We start from the raw sequence: 17,623 nt of genomic DNA, 5'->3' as shown, positions 1-17,623 counted from the left end.
AACAAAACAATATCGCCTGTTCCAAGAGGGTGTTATGCAGAAGGGTGTAGTCTTCCCCTTTTACAAGGGAAGAATGAACCTCTTGCTGTCTACTGGTGTTGAGATAAGTTACAAGAGTAACTTGGATATAGAGTTCAAAACTAAACAAGCCCCTACACCATTGCAATTGCCCATGTTTCTGGCTCACGAAAATCAGACTAGTCATGAAAGGCATCCACTTTCTGCCCCCAAAAAGTCAGATACGTTCTGCTAACAAGCACAGTAAGACAAATCAGTTCTGAAGCTTACAGGTGAGGTATTCACGAGAACTTTTGAAGAGACCCAGAGGGAAATGTTTGAACACCCCCGTCTCCAAAATATTTGTCTAGCTTGCTTGCGGCGTGTCAAAATAACTGTGCCCTGTGAGAAGATGCGTCAGTTGACATTTGAGGCAGGTTAGTGAGCTACAACAGGGGGCAGATTAAGTTCCAGCTGGGTTTTTGCTTAGTTTTCTCTCCGCATAATAAACACTTAGTAAGGGTGGAAAAAGGTATTTGTTTTCAGAACCTTTGATGAAGTCTCATTTTAAAAGGATTGCACGGGATACGTGAAAACAATGTTAGTGTAATACATTCAACTAGTAGCAAGCTGATACGTAGGTTGCTCCAAAAGTGACATGTATTCTTTTCCCAAGAAACTACTACAGATGCAAAGAGCCAATCCAGTCTATCCAACGCTATTGGATAGGGCAAGTTTTCAGCTACAAAGGACTGTTGTTCAACTTAACCACCACCATTAGCTGTACATTTTCACCATGTGGAGGAATTAAATTCCACACTTTCAAGTCAGACTACCCCTCTGCTGCCATCTGTCACCCAGCACAAAGGGTAACAGAAAACTACGGAAGATTCAGCTTCTACTGCCTAACCAACATCCCCCTCCGATATCGCGGGCCAACAATATAGGAAGAATTGAAATGGTCTTAAAAAAGACCCACATCCTCCACCCAACCCCCCCCCCCCCAAAAAAAAAAAACACCCACAAAAACACACCTTTGCCCTGTTCTTTCCTGCTTAAGATCAGAGGAAGGACACTAGGACACTACAGCTGGTGCATAACAACGGAAACACCTTCCCAACTTTCACTTCCCTGGCGCTCTCTTAGGCTATACCTAGGTATAACTCGGGCATTAAATGCTGGTAGCAAGTTAGGTCACATCGACAGAACCTCTTACTGACCTACCTCTTGTATTAAAAGCAAGTAAATCCACATTAGAGAGGTCAGTCTCCAAGCACTCAGCAACTGACCCGTTGAAAACAAACGCTAAACGTCCGGAGATCATGTCAGACAAACACGGGCCATTAAGTACAGATAGTTCATTTATTGAGAACTGTGCACGGCAGTCTGCATCACGGTTGACGACAGCTTCTCACTCTTTCAGAAGTGTGAGACCAAGCACTCAGTCTTCCACTCTCCCCCACCAACACTGCTGCAGCTAGGATGGCCAGAATACAGCGTGGAAGATCACGACAGGGGAGGCGTGGGACATCTACTGAAAACTGCTGTTAGATTACACGCCAGATTAAACTTGTCTTAAATGTGTTCAGCTACTACTCTGAGAGGAAAAATGTTAGGCTATGCTCATGATATCAAAAAGAACCAGAGGCCGCTTAAACGTAAACAGGCCTTAGAAATTAATTTGACAAAACTACAAATAGTTTTCACTGCGTGATTTGGTTGATCTGTAGGACTGATTTATAAAATAAAAGCTAAGAGACATGCAATCATGGCCGCAATCAAAAGGCTCATCTAGTGAAAGTGATAAGGTACTCCGGGTAAGCTTGAATATCACTAAATATGATAAACATGGACGGATTGTTCACATTATCGGTTGAACTGTCAAACAGATCCACACTGTTGCCAACACTCTTTGCTGCTGGAGTAATTGCTCCTTGTGTTCCCCAGGAATACTGTCCAAAGCCAGGTACATGTGCTTCTTCCCATTTGCATCTGGGTTTGAGTAGGTGTCATCAGCAGAATAGCTGGCATCAACAGCAAAGTGCCATTTTTGTCATCCATTTGACACTTTTTTATTTGGTAGACTTTCCACAGAGATGGGTTCTGTGCCCTTTCAATCTGCAAAGTTTGAACAGAAGACATTCATTTTTTCTTGTTATGAAAAACATCAGTGTATCAACCACTCAGTGCTCCAAGATTCTCCTCCCAGCTACAACACATGGATACTAGATTATAAAACACCTTGGGCACGTGGCTCCAGACTTCAGCACGGCAGAACCCAACCCAGAATGCAACAGAAACAATCCATAGGAAACTATACGAGATAGTCTTGCAGGCTTCTGGGTCAGGCACAAAACATCTGCTTGCTGAGCACACATGGCTTAAGGGAAAAAGTGTTCTGCTCTACTGAAGAAAAGAGCATGCTCACCAGGTGCTTTAGAAGACTTGTACCAAATACCTCAACTGCAACATCAAACCAACGCTCATTTAAATCAGTTAATCAGATGATATTGCTGTTACTAATCTCCTGCTCTTTGGGGGAACATCCTAAATAGTTTCCCACGCAACTTGACGGTTGAGCAGTTGGCTGCTCTGCAGAAGAGACACATGCAGATGTACTTAGTCCCCTGTCACTGCAGGAGTAGATAATGCTTGAAACTCACAGCTTCAATTTCCTTGGCAAGTTTATAACATCGGATCTCTCTCCTCCATCCACTGACTCTTCTCTAAAGAAACAAATATTCCTTCAGCAAGTCAGAAGAAAACTCAAGCCCCTTTTTGGATTCCAAAGCCAGAAAGGCTCAATACCACAATACTGCTAAGCAGTATGATACAACTTAATTCCAGACTTTCTCCTCTGCATGCTAAATATCAGTCTGCAATCTCCTGTAGTGAGGGTAGAGAGCAATACAATTAAGCCATCTATGAAAGGCTCTTTGAGGTAACTGCCATAAATAGATCCTACAAAGTGCCTCAGGCTTTACTATTACGCAGTGTTTGTGTTCTAATGCAAAGTTAGAATTTAAAGTTAAGCCTTATTTTAGTCCCACAAAAAAGAGAAAATCCATATTGCTCATTCCTTTCCTCACCGCACAAAAGCGCAGGCACAATACACGAAAACATCACTAGGGGGGAAAAAAAAAAAAAAAATCAAGATACAACCCTCTCTGCTACTGTTTTTTTCCTCATCCTCAGCTATACATTCAAAGGTAAATGTTACACTATGCCTCACATCTGTAAGAAGTCATTATAATAACATGACAATTTCAAAAATCACATTTCTTGTAATAGACTAATGAGCAGATTGGAAGCAAATCAGTTGAAAGTATAGGGTAAATGTTATTTAACTCTCCCTAGGACTTGCCTATTCACACTCACCCATACAGGCAAATATCCACAGGCATATACATAATGCTATAACACAACAAAGAACACAGCAGCAAGAGCAGAGTGACAAAACCCCAAGCTATAACAAATGAAAAGAGAACCAAAACCAGCAACTACCATGGAAGCCAAAGCCAAAGCCAAAGCCAAAGCCAAAGCCAAAGCCAAAGCCAAAGCCAAAGCCAAAGCCAAAGCCAAAGCCAAAGCCAAAGCCAAAGCCAAAGCCAAAGCCAAAGCCAAAGCCAAAGCCAAAGCCAAAGCCAAAGCCAAAGCCAAAGCCAAAGCCAAAGCCAAAGCCAAAGCCAAACTCCTTACCTCCACATGGCCTCCAGCAGACAGGAACCTCCACCAAGAGACCCTTACCTCCACTGCCCTTAAATGAGGTCTGGGAAGGGGGGCAGATCCTGGCTCCGTCCCTTCCTGTCACTCAGTGGCATTAAATGCACCTGAGCTACCCTGGGTTAGCCCTGCCTTCCCACCAGGTGCTCAATCACTGTTTCAAACCCTGACAGCATTTCTGCTACAATATGAAGTAAAAACTCACTTTCAAAGCTTAATAAAAGGAAACTTGCACTGCGATCATTCCTACGAAAACATTATTTCATAGAATATCAGTTTATGGATCACGAGAGATCATGAAACATTGGTAAAATGGAAATGGAAAGTCTAAAAAAAAATGTTTGATTCTTCACCTTGCTGCATTCGGTGTTTCCAGCTCCCTATAAAATGGCTGTGGTGCTTCTGGTATTCTTTGTCTGTGGGTGGCTTGTACAATAATGGAAGATTGCAGTGGCTGCAACTAGACAAATATTCACGATGAAAAGACAGGCCTTGGTAGCATGGTCTTACAGAGAGAAAAGTAGCTAAAGCTCTACTAATTATGCATAAATATACTATGCACTAATATGTACGTATGTATAAGTGTATGCATATAACACTGAGCTCAGCTAGCATTTTCTCAAAAGTGCTGTGATATAACTCGATAATAGTAATATGTAAGGGCTGCTCCAGAAGTTGGCCTGTGACATCAGGGGTGGTATGACAGAAGAGTCTGGACATTCCCACCAGTATTCCATTACACTTTGTTGCCATGTGACAGGGGCAGCAGAGGTGCAGTCTGTCAAAATGGCACCTGATATGGAAGTGTGTAAGAAGCAAAGGCATGTCATTGAACTCCTTCATGGTTTGAAACCATTTCCCCTTTTCCTATCACAACAGACCCTGCTAAAGAAAAGAGTCTGTCCCCTGTTTTCTTATCACCTCCCTTTTGATATTGAAAGGCCACTACTTGGTCTACCCAAAGCCTTCTCCAGGTTTAACAGCCCCAGCTTCCAGCCTGTCCTCATAGAGTTCCATCCCTAGGAACACTTCCTTGTGGCCCTCCTCTGGATGCCCTCCAACAGGTCCAAGTCCCTCCTATTCCCCTTGGTAACTAGCAATAGAACTAGAGGGAATGGCCCCAAGTTGTGCCAGAGAATGCCTAGGTAGGTGGTTGAGTCACCGTCCCTGAAGGTGTCCAAAAAATGCGTAGATGTGATAGTAAGGAACATGATTTACGGGGCAACACTGGTAGTAGGTAGACGGTTGTGGGACTTCATCTGCCACTCATGAGAGGAAGAAGTATTTTGTATGGTATATGCTCAGTGAACTGAAGAATAAGTTTATTCTTCATCCTCCTCTGATTTTCCTGTTTCTACAGTCCTAGCTTTAAGATCTTCCCTTAGCAGTCTCAGCAGTGTTGTGGATGCATGTTTGCGTGGTGATGTCAGACAACTACACGTGCATGAGAGCCCTGAAGTTCAATACGAGCTTATGAAGTGAGGCTCTGGGCTAAATTTCTATCTGCCCTCAATCTGTAGAACTGCAGCTGTTTCCTGTGGTGCTAATGTCTCTTTGTTCTTGCACGTGTAAAGGCCCGCTGCTGTAGAACAGGAGGCATTACTTTCAGAGCAGACTTTGCACATTGGAACTCAGAGGGACAAGGCCCAGGATCTCAAAATATGAGGTGAAGTTAGCACTGTGTGGAAAAGGTGGTTGGACTAGGTCACCTCCATGCGTTGCTTTCAACCAAAATCTTGTTCTCAAGTCACTTTTGCGGTCATTCCTTATCCATTCAGCCGTTCCTTATAACAAATTAATTTTGGCTGAGTATGACAGGACTCAGTTTTTTACTGCGAGACTTTTCATAAATGTCCTTGGTTTCAACTCTGAAATTTATCAGTTTTTCCCCAGACTTTTCTTCCTCGTGACTCCATCTCATAAGTCGCTCACATTCACAAAACAGTTGGATTCTTGTTTGCTTTCCTGTATCTGCAGTGAGACCTTGCTCTGGAATACAAACTCTCGAGCCCAAGAAATCAACAATTATTAAAAGAAATGATTTCAGCTCACGGGGCAGCTCTTCACTGGTATAAATCTGTGTCATTTATTTCAATGTAGAGTAGTTTGAGATCAAAATAGCAAATTTTCTTTAAGGTAGTTGTATGGGAACTGCTGAATCACGGCCTGAACCTCTCATGTGAACAAAGGCCAAGTGAACTGGGTCTGTTTATCCTTGAGAAAAGAAGACTGAGAGGGGACCTGATCCAGGCCTAAATATTTCAGGTGTGGGGGGCAGTGATGACTGTTTTCAGCAGTGTGTGAAGACAGGACAAGGGGAAATGGCCAGAAACTGCCATGTAGGAAGTTCCGCACAAATGTGCGCAAGAACTTCCTTACGGTGAGGTGATGGAGCACTGGAACAGGCTGCCCAGGGAGGTGGTGGAGTCTCCTTCTCTGGAGATATTCAAGACCTGCCTGGACACCTCCTCGTGTGACCTGGTGTAGGGAACCTGCTTTGGCAGGGGGGTTGGACTCCATGATCTCCAGAGGTCCCTTCCAACCCCTACAGTTCTGTGATTCTGTGAGGAGGCGAGCAATGAGTCGGCCACAGGAGCACAGGTGAAGGCAATTCACCTGTGCTGCCGGAAGGGATGGAGCCTGGCTCCACCTCTCCTAGTCCCATTTAAGAGCTGACTACCAGTGTGAAAGGATCTCTTCTGGAGATCTCTCCTTGGGAGTTTTGTAGCAAGCCCAGGATATGGCTAAGCCTTCTATTTATTCTGTTTTTGTTGTTATAAACTGCTTAGCTAAACTCTCTTGCTTATTTTGTAATTGTAACATCGTTGTATTTGTTAATTATACAGTAGCGAAGCAATAGTGTTTCAGACAGGTTTTCCAACCAGAGGAGGGGAAAATGAAGTACCACTACAGTATTTTCTTCTGTTTTAGATGCCTTCCTTCGGTGCCAAGGTGGCATTTGGTGACAGTTAATAATTCTTATGGACACAGTGTAGCTCTGATCACCTGAAGGACTGGGCAATTCTGTTCTTCTAGCTGAAGGCTTATATTGGTGGTGAGTATGTGTAAAAATACGTTGCATTGAAAGTAGGCTTGGACTTTTGAGCAGCATTTAATGGTTGCAGAACCCTCCTATCTGAACTGGAAACTGGGAGACCTTCAGTTTGCTTAAGCAGCAGCTTAAAGTTCTGGTAGATGGAGCCTCAGCTAATAATACAACAGAAATTTCCTGGGACTAAACTATCAGTTAGGATATGGCCCTCATCCTGACCACTGGCATCAGAAAAGGAATGTGCTGGCTGAGTATCAGCAGCTGCAAGGAATGCAGATGATAAACTTCCTCCTTACCAACAAATGTTAAATCCCTGAACATCTTGCTCAGTTAATATCTACTTGTCAGCTAGCAAACACTGTGAGCAGTAGAGCACAGATTTGAGCTCAGTTGCTTTCCTGCCTTGAATAATGCATGTGTAGCGAGGTAGGATTGCCTGTTTCCATTGCGTGTCTTTCCATTTGTGCTTCAACCTTATGATATTATGGCTCAGTTTTACTATCCTAATTTGAAATGGGAACATGTCCTTCTTAAAAGAACTCTTCCTCTGTTAATTATCTTAGCTGGATTTTGCCTAGATTCTCACAGCTTGAATCAGTGATTGAGCACCTGGTGGGAAGGCAGGACGGACTCAGGGTAACTCAGGTGCATTTAATGCCACTGAGTGACAGGAAGGGATGGAGTCAGGATCCAGCCCCTTCCCAGACCTCATTGAAGGGTTGGCAGTGGAGGCGAAGGTTTCTCTCTGGAGTTCCTTGTGTAGCTGAGGTCTTCTGAGGGTGAGTAGGTTCTTTGCTTTGTTTCTGTGGCTGTTGTATTTAGGTAAATCTTTGCATGTTGTACACTGGTGCCTTGCTGTTCTGCTGTTGTTGTTGTTCTTTCTATTGTGCTATACTGAGGTGCTGTTGGATCTTCAAAACTGAAAGCTTTGTAATCAGAAATTCTGAATTATTCTTGAAGATCCTGGGAGATGATAAGCATATATCAGTTTCATGGAATGAGAGCAGAGGTGTTGGGTTTTTTTTGTTTTGTTCTGTTTTTTTAATCAAGTACTGTAATATTTTGCATCTGTTTTTACTAGAGATCACTATAATGGTGAGTGCTAGAGGGCAAATGCCTTCTGCCTGAGGAAAATAACCGTGCTCCCACAGAAGAATGAAGTCATGGGAAGCTGTCACGCGTGGGTGAAGGACTTTATGGAGACTTGATCTCCTCCTTATATTCACAGCTCCAGCTCTGAGGAAAAAGGGTAACAGCTTCTCATGGATGGAGGAGGACTAAAAGGGCTTGGCTCATGGACAAAGGCAGTAATGTTTTGTAAATGAAGGTCTAAGAACCATCACTAGGCTGGGGTTTTTTTTTTCTTGCTGTTTATCTTTTCTTCCTGACTTCCAGGTGGGCCTTTCTGCACGGACTTATTTCTCTCTTTGTCCTATGCATCAAAGCCTTATTTCAAGTCAGGATGGTGTGAAGCTACCTGCTGTAGAGAGAAGTCTTGCTTGGAAGGGCTGACAGGTGACTTGTGTGAATCTTAGCTGCTAGTTCAATTGTTTTACAGTGTCTGGGGAGATCATTTCTCACCTATACGGACAGTATTGAGGTGATAAGCAGACTAAAATTTGCTCTTTGAAAACATGTAAGATTTCATCCCATGATGTGACATACATCTAGCCACTCAGAAAAGCCTTAATGAGGTATTTCTGTGTGCTGCATCCAATGAAATACAACTGCATTAAGTATCCACAAGGGAGGAATCGCATCTGTTAAATTATGATAATTTCTGACATGTAACATACTAAAGAAAGTACGGTGATCATAACGGGGTTCGGAGGCTGTGTGTGTGTTATGAGAAGCTAGACTGCTAGGTCTGTTTTTTCCTCTTGGTTTAACCTACTGTCCTATGGGCCTCTTGTCAGTAGAGACTGAGGCAAGCTAGACCTTCTCCCTGAGTGGACAGCTTGTTTCACCTGAGTGTGTGTACACTAATAACTCAGTTCTACCTGAGTTACCATTTAGTAATGGTAAGCAAACCAAACACTATTCAATAATAAAGGCTGAGTAGGCCCCTGCAAATGGGATGCTGCATGTGCTGTGTTCAAGAGTTCCTTGCTAGAGGTAATCTTGCTAAGACATTTTCAGATGTGTTTAAGACTGGCTGTCAAAGGCAGAACCTGCAACAGTGCAAGTCTTAAATGAGGCTAAAGGAGTGGAACAGCTAAGAAGCTCTGCTCTGCCTTTTGGTAGTGGTGGTCTCTGGGTGTGGGACGACATCAACAGTTCTTTTTGTCCTCTGAACTCCTGCTGATCAGTACAATCCAGATCCCAGCAGAGAAAGAAGGGAACTTGGGCAATATTCTGACTGCTTTAGGAATCCTCTCTTCCATGGAATCTTGCATAACTGTTACCCACTCTTCAATCATAATGTTAACGGTTATGTATCTGTTCTTCCTGCCTCTCTAGATAAACTAACGAAGCACGGATGAATGCTAGAACTCTACAGTTTCAGATGGTAAATGTCCAATTCTACTCTTCTGTTTGTTGTCACCTTAATGTAGCCTCCTCCGCTTGAGTTGCATGAACTCAGTGCAGCCTCTTTCCACTGTATCCATTCTGTGCCTACAAATCGGGTCAAGATTGCTAGTTAACATACTTCTTATGATGTTGTGTGGCTTTAAAAAAAATAATTGTAAAACGCTTGATGCCACGTGCATTTGATTTGGATAGAACAGCGTAAAGTGGCAATATTTGGGATTGGAAACTTTTATCTGGTCCAGTGATAGAAGAGGAAAAACGGGCAGCTTTTAATGTCTTCTGAATTGAAAAGGGAAATATTATCCTGCAGCCTTTGATTTAAAAACTCTGGATCCATTGCCCTGTGCAGCAAGAAAAACCATCCGATTGCAAGTAGTCAGTAGAATTAGGAGGCTGTTTTAGGTCCAAGGCAAGACAGTCTTGAACCAAGAACAAAGAAATCAGACACCTAATTATTGACATTCTGATATAACACTGCTTGATCCAGTAAAGGGGGGAGATTGATTTCAAATATTTATTGGGCAGGAAAAAATCTCACGTTATGAGATTCGTGGACTTTGTACTGGGGGAAGAAAGCAAAATCTCTTGAGTTCAGAGCTCAGATAATGAGTTCTTGCTTAAAACTTGTGCAGGTGCCTTCTTTTCTACCTCATTCAGCTCCTTTAGGAGTAGGTGAACTTGTATTTAGGTAATCCTGTTTTTGTGGGGTTTTTTTTAGGTGAAGAGCCTTGTTTAGAGAGAGCACTTCACATGTTGTTGCAATGTATAATTTCACACAGCGGTCCATGTTCCACTCTGTGGGCAGTTGAACATCTCTGCTTAGAATTACAAGGTTGGAAAGGATCTACATGATCATCTAGTCCATGAATCTCTCTCTCGCTTTATTTTCCGCTAAGATTTTTTTCCCCATCCAAATCATGTCAATGGGGCTTTGGAATGGGGGGCTTTGGAATGGGGGGCTTTGGAATGGGGGGCTTTGGAATGGGGGGCTTTGGAATGGGGGGCTTTGGAATGGGGGGCTTTGGAATGGGGGGCTTTGGAATGGGGGGCTTTGGAATGGGGGGCTTTGGAATGGGGGGCTTTGGAATGTCATGGGGAAAGATACAGGAAATGTAGAATGAAGTCTGCTGGTATAATCTTTTAGATAGCTGCTGGGAGTCTGCCTTTCTTGACTGGCAGATAGCTGTCATGTTCAGTGACGTGTGCCTGACATCATCCAGGTCGCAGTAGCTGAATTTCATGTTTTCTGGGCTTGTTCTCTGAGAGACCGCCGTTGCTCAAGCTGCGCTGTCAAGTGAAGCTTGTACTCCTGGGATGAGATACCTGTGCTGAAAGGAAACAGCAGATTCACAAGTTACAGCAGCTGCATCTGTGTGCTTGACTCCTGCTGTAAATGTCTTTTGTTAGCCTAACTGACTTCTCAGCAGTATCTCAGTCACGTCACCTCAACAAAGTGTTTGAAAACTGAAATAGAACTGGACATGAATTCTGCTCTCCTGACTCATGTTTTCATACTGCACAAACCAAACATTCAGGAAATAATACTGTAAAAAACGTTGCTGCTTTGTATTCACTGGTTACAATAAATATGAATTTACTCAGAGCACAAAGTAGCAAAGCATCAGATCTTATAAAAGAACGTTTGGCAAAAAGGTAGGTGCATCCCTTAGGATAACTGGTGATACTACAGCTCTGTTTTGTTTTCAAATTAATGTTCTTTTTTCCTTAGTGAGATTTTCCTTCTAATATCCTTGTTTTCTAACATGTAAGAGAATCGCATTGAACTTGTGGCCTTGTTGCTAGGTTTCAAGCTGATTTTATGCAGTCTACTGAGACACTATTTTCATTTTTGAATTCTGAATCAAGTCCCAAGGCAACAAGGCCCTGTTTCTTAGCAACACAGATGGGTAGACTATATATTCCAGTGCTTTTGTACAATGGAAGAATAAACAACTCCCTGAATGAGGGTGTGCTGCAAGTTGATCTCTTTGCTTAACTTCTCCTAGAAAAGAAGAAAGAGAAGCATCCTGCAGTACAACGTTTGAAGTTTGTCAGGAAGTCCCTGTTTTTGCAATGCGGTGAGTGCTATCTGTCTTTCCTGTGCAGTGCATCTCTCTGGGAGTCTTTGTTCATCACTGTGCATAGAGATCTGCATGTATTTCAGATTAAGGAGTTTCAGTTTCTAAGCTACAAAAAATATACATGGAAAATCAATGGTAACAAAACTGGTAGAACTGAGGAGTGTGAAAATACACAACCTTTTTGCTGCTGTGAAATTAGTGGAAAAGCATAGAATTGGATTGCTTTTGTGGGGAACATTTTAGGCTTAAAAAAAAAAAGACATTTCCTCTGACTGTAAAACTTTGCTTTTAGGGGAAAACCAGGGCTGGAGAAAGCAGATGGAGGCACTGAGACATAAGGCGGTAGAGGGCATTCATGTGACTATAAATTCAGTATACATGCTGGTGTATGAAAAGAAGAGTTACATTTATGAGTCTGAAAAGCATTGCATGGCTTTGAGACTTCTTGGCAGTGTAGGCAAACTTTAAATTTAGTTGCATTCAGACTGTGGGTCTGATGTTGTCACAGGAAAAGAGGAGTCCTGGGAAGAAGAGAATCATACAGTCATTAAGGATGGAAAAGACCTTCAAGATCACCCTGTCCAATCATCTGCCTATCACCAGGGTTTCCCACTAAACCATACCCCTCAGTACATCTAAACGTTTCGTGAACATCTCCAGGGATAGTGACTCCACCACTTCCCTGAACCAGTTCCTGACCACTCTTTCAAAGAAGTTTTTCCTGATGTCCATCCTGAACCTCTCCTGGTGCAACTTGAGGTCATTCCCTCTAGTCCTATCACTAGTTACATGGAAGAAAAGGCCGACTGCCATCTCTCCACAACCTCCCTTCAGGTAGTTGTAGAGAGCGATAAGGTCTCCCTTGAGCCTCCTTTTCTCCTGACTAAATAATCACTGTTCCCTCAGCTACTCCTCATAATACTTGTGCTCTATACTCCTCACCAGCTTCAGTGACCTTCTCTGAACACACTTCAGAGCCTCTGCAGATCTGCACCTTTCTGCCCTGGTACATGTATAGGAGCAGATGCATAAATGCCCTTCACACAGTGCCAGCAGCAGTAAAAGTGCATAGTCTGGGTTATTACAGTTTTGGCACAGGATAGAAGCATTGGCTGTTCTTTCACACAGCTGGTTGCCAACTTTGGCAAGTCTCTGTTTTACTTGTATCTAAATCTGGCCTGGTGGATCTGCTAGCATCTCTGTTTAACTGCAAAACAAGAAAAGGCTGTTTTAAATTTAGACTTAAAACTGTCTTCTGCAAGCTGCCTCCCCCAATGTCTCATTCAGAAATACAATTTTGTTGGTACAGTCATATTTCCATTTCTTTCTTATCCTTTAGTGAAAGATTTTCTCTTAGGAAAAAAAAAAAAGATATTCTGTTTTCAGAATGAATTAGTCCAAAGAGGAGAAAGCTGTAAGGCTATGGCTTTCCTTCAAGTTTCCTAAACACTGAATATTAAGGGAAGTAGGAAAAAAACGTTTGTATTGTATTGGGAACTGTTGTATTACCATTGGGATCTGTGTTTCTCAAGACACAAAAGTGCTTTCAGGCTAGGATTGCAGGTACAGTGTAAGAAGAAATGTAACAAGGTCTGGGAGCAGCTTCAGGATCGGTAAGAGGAAGAACTGGGGTAACATAGTTTTTGCATAGAGCTAAGCATTTTGCTGCCCATTAAGGTGTTCCAGCTGCTCCAGTGGTACCTCGCAGGATGAAGGATTCACCCTGCCAGAGGCATCCATGGGTGTGACAGAAGAGCTCCTGTGTCTCACTCTAGGGGAGGAGGTGAAGCTGATGAGGAAGTGGTGGTGGCTGATGAGACAGCTTAGGGCAGTACACAACATGTGAGAACACGTTGGCATGGCAGTGTGGCAGCTTTAATTATCATTATGGCTGGGTGGGTCCAATAATGCAAATAAACATGAAAATGTTTCAGGAAGGCTAGAAACTGGTGTTTTAGTGTTCCCTGATTTGGGGTCCATTTTGTCACTCACTCTTGTGCAAAGTGAAACCAGTGTGCAGCCAGGTCTGCCCACCTAGCACCAAACCCCCATTGTGCTCTCATCCACAAGTATTAGCACAGGTTTAAACTTCTCTCAAGAATGTGGTGTTTAATGAGGCAAATAAAAAAGTGAAGGACAGGTTGTATCTATGTTCCTACTTAGTGATAGGTATTTCAGGGAAACAAACCAACCAACAACAACAAACCAAAACCACAACAAAAAAAGAGGTCATATTCCAGTAGGCTGATATGAATATGTAGATTCTTGAACATTAGTAGTTTGGGCTTTAATTGGGCTTTCTCTAGGGCTTGGAAGTTCGCTTTTGCAGGTTACCTTGCAGAACTGTGGAGAAAAATGTATGAAGAAGCAACAATTCTATTTTGCACAAGTACTAAATAATGCTGAAATACAAGTATAGGTAGGTTATACAGATGAAGCTAGCCAGACTGCAAGTTTTGTTATGAATGAGTGTGTATGTTTTTGATTTCTTTTTGCCAGGGATTACAATGTCTGAGAATAATAACATTCACAGGAAAGATTTATGTTCATATTCTACCAAAGTGATTGACAGTTTTTGTGTGGAAGTCAAATCAAATGTTGTGGAAGTCTTGACTGGGCTTTCTCATGGTAACAAACTGTAATGCAGCAACCAAAAGTTGATTCAAATGTATGGCTAATACAGACTCTGGATTGTACCTACTGACTCTATAGATTATCTAACCCTTCTCAGAACTCACAAGAAAAGGAAAACTGTGGCAAAAAGTGACCTCTGAGTCCACAGACATGCAACAATTTTCTGAGGTTAGGTTCAGGCAGCTTTTTCTCTGGAAAGAAAAAAGACTTGCCTCAGTTTGTCATTTATGTTCCACAGGTCAGCTCTTATAAGGCAAAATAAGGCTTGTGAAGAACGATAGATTGGTGCATATGAAGATCCCAAACCACATAGCTATAACCATATGCTTTCATAAAACAAACACTGCTTGAAATTGTTTAGGGATCAGTTAATGAACCACTAGATGTCAGTCTCACTAGCAGAAAAGAAAAAGGAACCAAATAGACGAAGTCGGGAAATCCCAGCAGCTGGGATCTAACTTTGTTACATAACTCTGTGTTAGTCATGAATTATTTCAAAAGGACTTCCTTTAGGAGATCTGATTAATCCATATTTGGAGCTTTCTCTTTTAATCTGCTGTGTAACTGACAAGGTAGCTTTCATTTTGGCAGAACTGACTGAAGTGCAGACATCAGAGCTGATTGGTTCATCTTTACCTTGCTCTCTGTGGCATATTTTCCTCTGCTTTACACAGATTAATAGGTAGCAGCTGAATTCCTTGACGTGCACTATGGAAGGATTTTATAGTATTTTTTACATTTGGCAGCCTTCAGTTTCTTGTTGTATTTATTACTGCTGTGCAAAACACAACAAGCAAAAAACCCATTTTCAAGATGAAAATAAAATTATGTTCAGAAAACTTGGAAGGAAAATGAAAAAAAAATCCATGCTACAACTTGGATTTGGGTATACGAATAAATAAGTAAAAGCTTGTGGATTTGTACATTCAACATTAAAACTGTTAAGGAAGGAAGAGAGACTTTCCATCTAAATGATTTTTTTTCAAATTTTTTAAAGATTTTTTATTTGGTATATTAAAATCTAATGTCATATAAGAAAAGAGAAGAATATTTTATTAAAATACAGTATTCTATCCACACTGAATTAACTTTTAATTACGGAGCTTCCCATCTCATTCTTCTGAGCCCTTTTGAGAATCTTCCCCACAAAGCAATTCAGCAAATTTATTATTTCTAAAGTAAAAAACATAACAAAGAAAAAACATTACTGTTCTCCAAAGCAAACACTTATAGCTGGGCATATCATTTACTCACAAACCATATAGATGGCGTATAGCCAATGTTGCATTTCCATGGAAAACAATAATTATTTTTTCCTCCTGTTCTCCCTGTGAGAGTTTTCAAATTACAGTTCTCCATTCCGAAGAAAACTGATGCTTTGGGGCTGGAGGAATCCCAGGCATCAATACAGACTGGGAGGAGCAATCTGTGAGAGTAGCCCTGCAGAGAAGGACCAGGGGTTCCTGGTGGATGAAAAACTTAACATGAGCCAGCAGTGTGCTCTTGCAGCTCAGAAAGCAAATGGTATCTTGGGCTCCATCAGAAGAAGGGTGGCCAGCAGGAACAAGGAGGTGACTGTCCCTCTCTACTCAGTCCTTGTGAAGCCCCATCTGGAGGACTGTGGCCAGGTCTGGGGCCTCCAATACAAGAAAGACAGAGAGCTGTTGGAGAGGGTCCAGAGAAGAACCACAAAGATGATCAGAGGACTGGAGCACCTCCCCTACGAAGACAGGCTGAGGGAGCTGGGTTTGTTCAGTCTGGAGAAAAGAAGGCTGTGGGATGACCTCATTGCAGCCTTTCAATACTTAAAGGGAGCCTATAAGTAGGAGGGGAGTCGGAGTCAACTCTTTACAAGGGTAGATAACAGCAGGACAAGGGGAAATGGTTTAGTTGAAGGAGGGAAGATTTAGGTTGGTTATCAAGGGGAAGCTCTTTACAGAGAGAGTGGTGAGGTCCTGGAACAGGCTGCCCAGAGAGGTTGTGGATGCCCCGTTGCTGGAGGTGTTCAAGGCCAGTTTGGATGGGGCTCTGGGCAGCCTAGTCTAGTATTAAACGGGGAGGTTGGTGGCGCTGCATGTGGCAGGGGGGTTAGAGATTCATGATCCTTGAGGTCCTTTCCAACACAAGCCATTCTATGATTCAGTAAGCTCCAACAGCTGATTCCAGAAAGTCCAATAACTACAAGACCAAGGTACTTAGCTGTGAACGTTAAATCCATGTTCAGATTCTCGCTATGCATCAAGCACTTTGGGGATTTCAAGGCCACCTGTCAGTGCTTAAATCTCTGGACTAGAGCTTTCCTTTGGTGTAATTCCACTTCAGTGAAGCCAGTGATAATAGCTAAGTCAAGCTGAAAAATCAGTAACTGAGGTGATGGTAATTATTTTATTTTGGTGTGATTTGCCTGTTATGCAACAATTTCTGTATTTGCTCAGATGGCAAGTCCCCTTTTCACTTTTCAGGTCAATGAGAAATGCTTCATAAAATGATGATAATGTGTATTTGAACAAATGTTTCCAATGTTAAATGATCCCCCTGTTTTAGCCTTGTTTTTAACATTCTCAGGAGCTCTCTGGCAACAGAAATCTTTTAAGCTCATTATAGTGACCAGACTGAATGGTATGTTAATAATTAATTAGTTCAATGGAAAGGTTTGAAAAATAATGCAAAGAACTCCATGAAGGAAAGAATGCAATATATTTATTACAGAGAACTGTATGCACTATGTTTTTAGTATAACAGCTCATTTTTCTAGAAGAGTGTTCCATTTCTATTACTATATTTCTCATCTATATTTTAACAGCAGGCCACTGGACCCCTCTGAGTCTGGGACCACAATGACAGGAGTTGTATGAAAGAAGATATTTGCAGATGACACCAAGCTGGGAGGAAGTGTTAATCTGCCTGAGGGTAGGAAGGCCCTGCACAGGGATCTAGATATGCTAGATCGTTGGACCGAGGTTCAACGTGACCAAGTGTCAGGTCCTGCACTTTGGTCACAACAATCCTATGCAATATTACAGGGTTGGGAAAGAGTGGCTAGAAAGCTGCATGGAGGAAAGTGATCTGGGAGTCAGCAGCCATCCAAACACGAGCTAGCAGTGTGCTTAGGTGGCCAAGAAGGCCAGCAGCATCCAGGCTTGTATCAGAAATAGTGTAGTCAGCAGGACTAGGGAGGTGATCATCTCTGTGTAATCGGCACTGGTGAGGCCTCAACTTGATTACTGTGTCCAGTTTTGGGCCCCTCATTACATGACAGACATCAAGGCCTGGGAGTATGTACAAATGTACACTGCTGGTAAGATGTTAATTTCGACCTTTTAATGGTGGCTTATTCTTAGGCAACTGGGCAAAGTTCAGTGTGTGCTTCCTCCTTGTAGATAAAATAATCCATGTTTGCAATCCTGCTGTTGTAAGGAGTCCATAAATGGGATGTCCCCATTACAGTAGTTGCTATAGCTTCACCTCTTCTAAGGATAGCTCAGTTGCAAGTAATAAGCTATATAGTAATTAAAGTACATATACAACTGTGTACCATGTAGCATAAACATGGCTACTAAACTCTATACTGTACTGTACAGCAAGACCATAGACAGTAAGATTT

At 42.3% G+C, this 17,623-nt stretch overlaps 2 long non-coding RNA genes across 3 annotated transcripts; one reads left to right on the top strand and one right to left on the bottom strand.

The window, feature by feature from the left end:
* Positions 1-1,340: 1,340 nt before the first annotated feature.
* On the bottom strand, positions 1,341-3,750 carry LOC149917508 (uncharacterized). 2 transcript variants are annotated; one of them, XR_016467506.1, is made up of 4 exons: positions 3,697-3,721; positions 3,087-3,122; positions 2,605-2,723; positions 1,341-2,115 (listed from the first exon to the last, which is right to left on the bottom strand). It is a non-coding gene; the product is annotated as an uncharacterized LOC149917508 (long non-coding RNA). The 2 variants fall into 2 exon arrangements; XR_016467505.1 differs by lacking the exon at positions 3,087-3,122 and having other exon boundaries at positions 3,697-3,750.
* A 4,445-nt stretch (positions 3,751-8,195) lies between these two features.
* Positions 8,196-10,188, top strand: LOC149917507 (uncharacterized). The gene is made up of 3 exons (XR_016467504.1): positions 8,196-8,287; positions 9,233-9,281; positions 10,023-10,188. It is a non-coding gene; the product is annotated as an uncharacterized LOC149917507 (long non-coding RNA).
* The last annotated feature ends 7,435 nt before the right edge of the window (positions 10,189-17,623 follow it).

Source organism: Phasianus colchicus, chromosome 6 (genome assembly GCF_987193195.1).
Source record: "Phasianus colchicus chromosome 6, bPhaCol1.hap1.1, whole genome shotgun sequence".
NCBI lineage: Eukaryota > Metazoa > Chordata > Aves > Galliformes > Phasianidae > Phasianus > Phasianus colchicus.
This window is presented reverse-complemented; position numbering and strand designations above follow the sequence as displayed.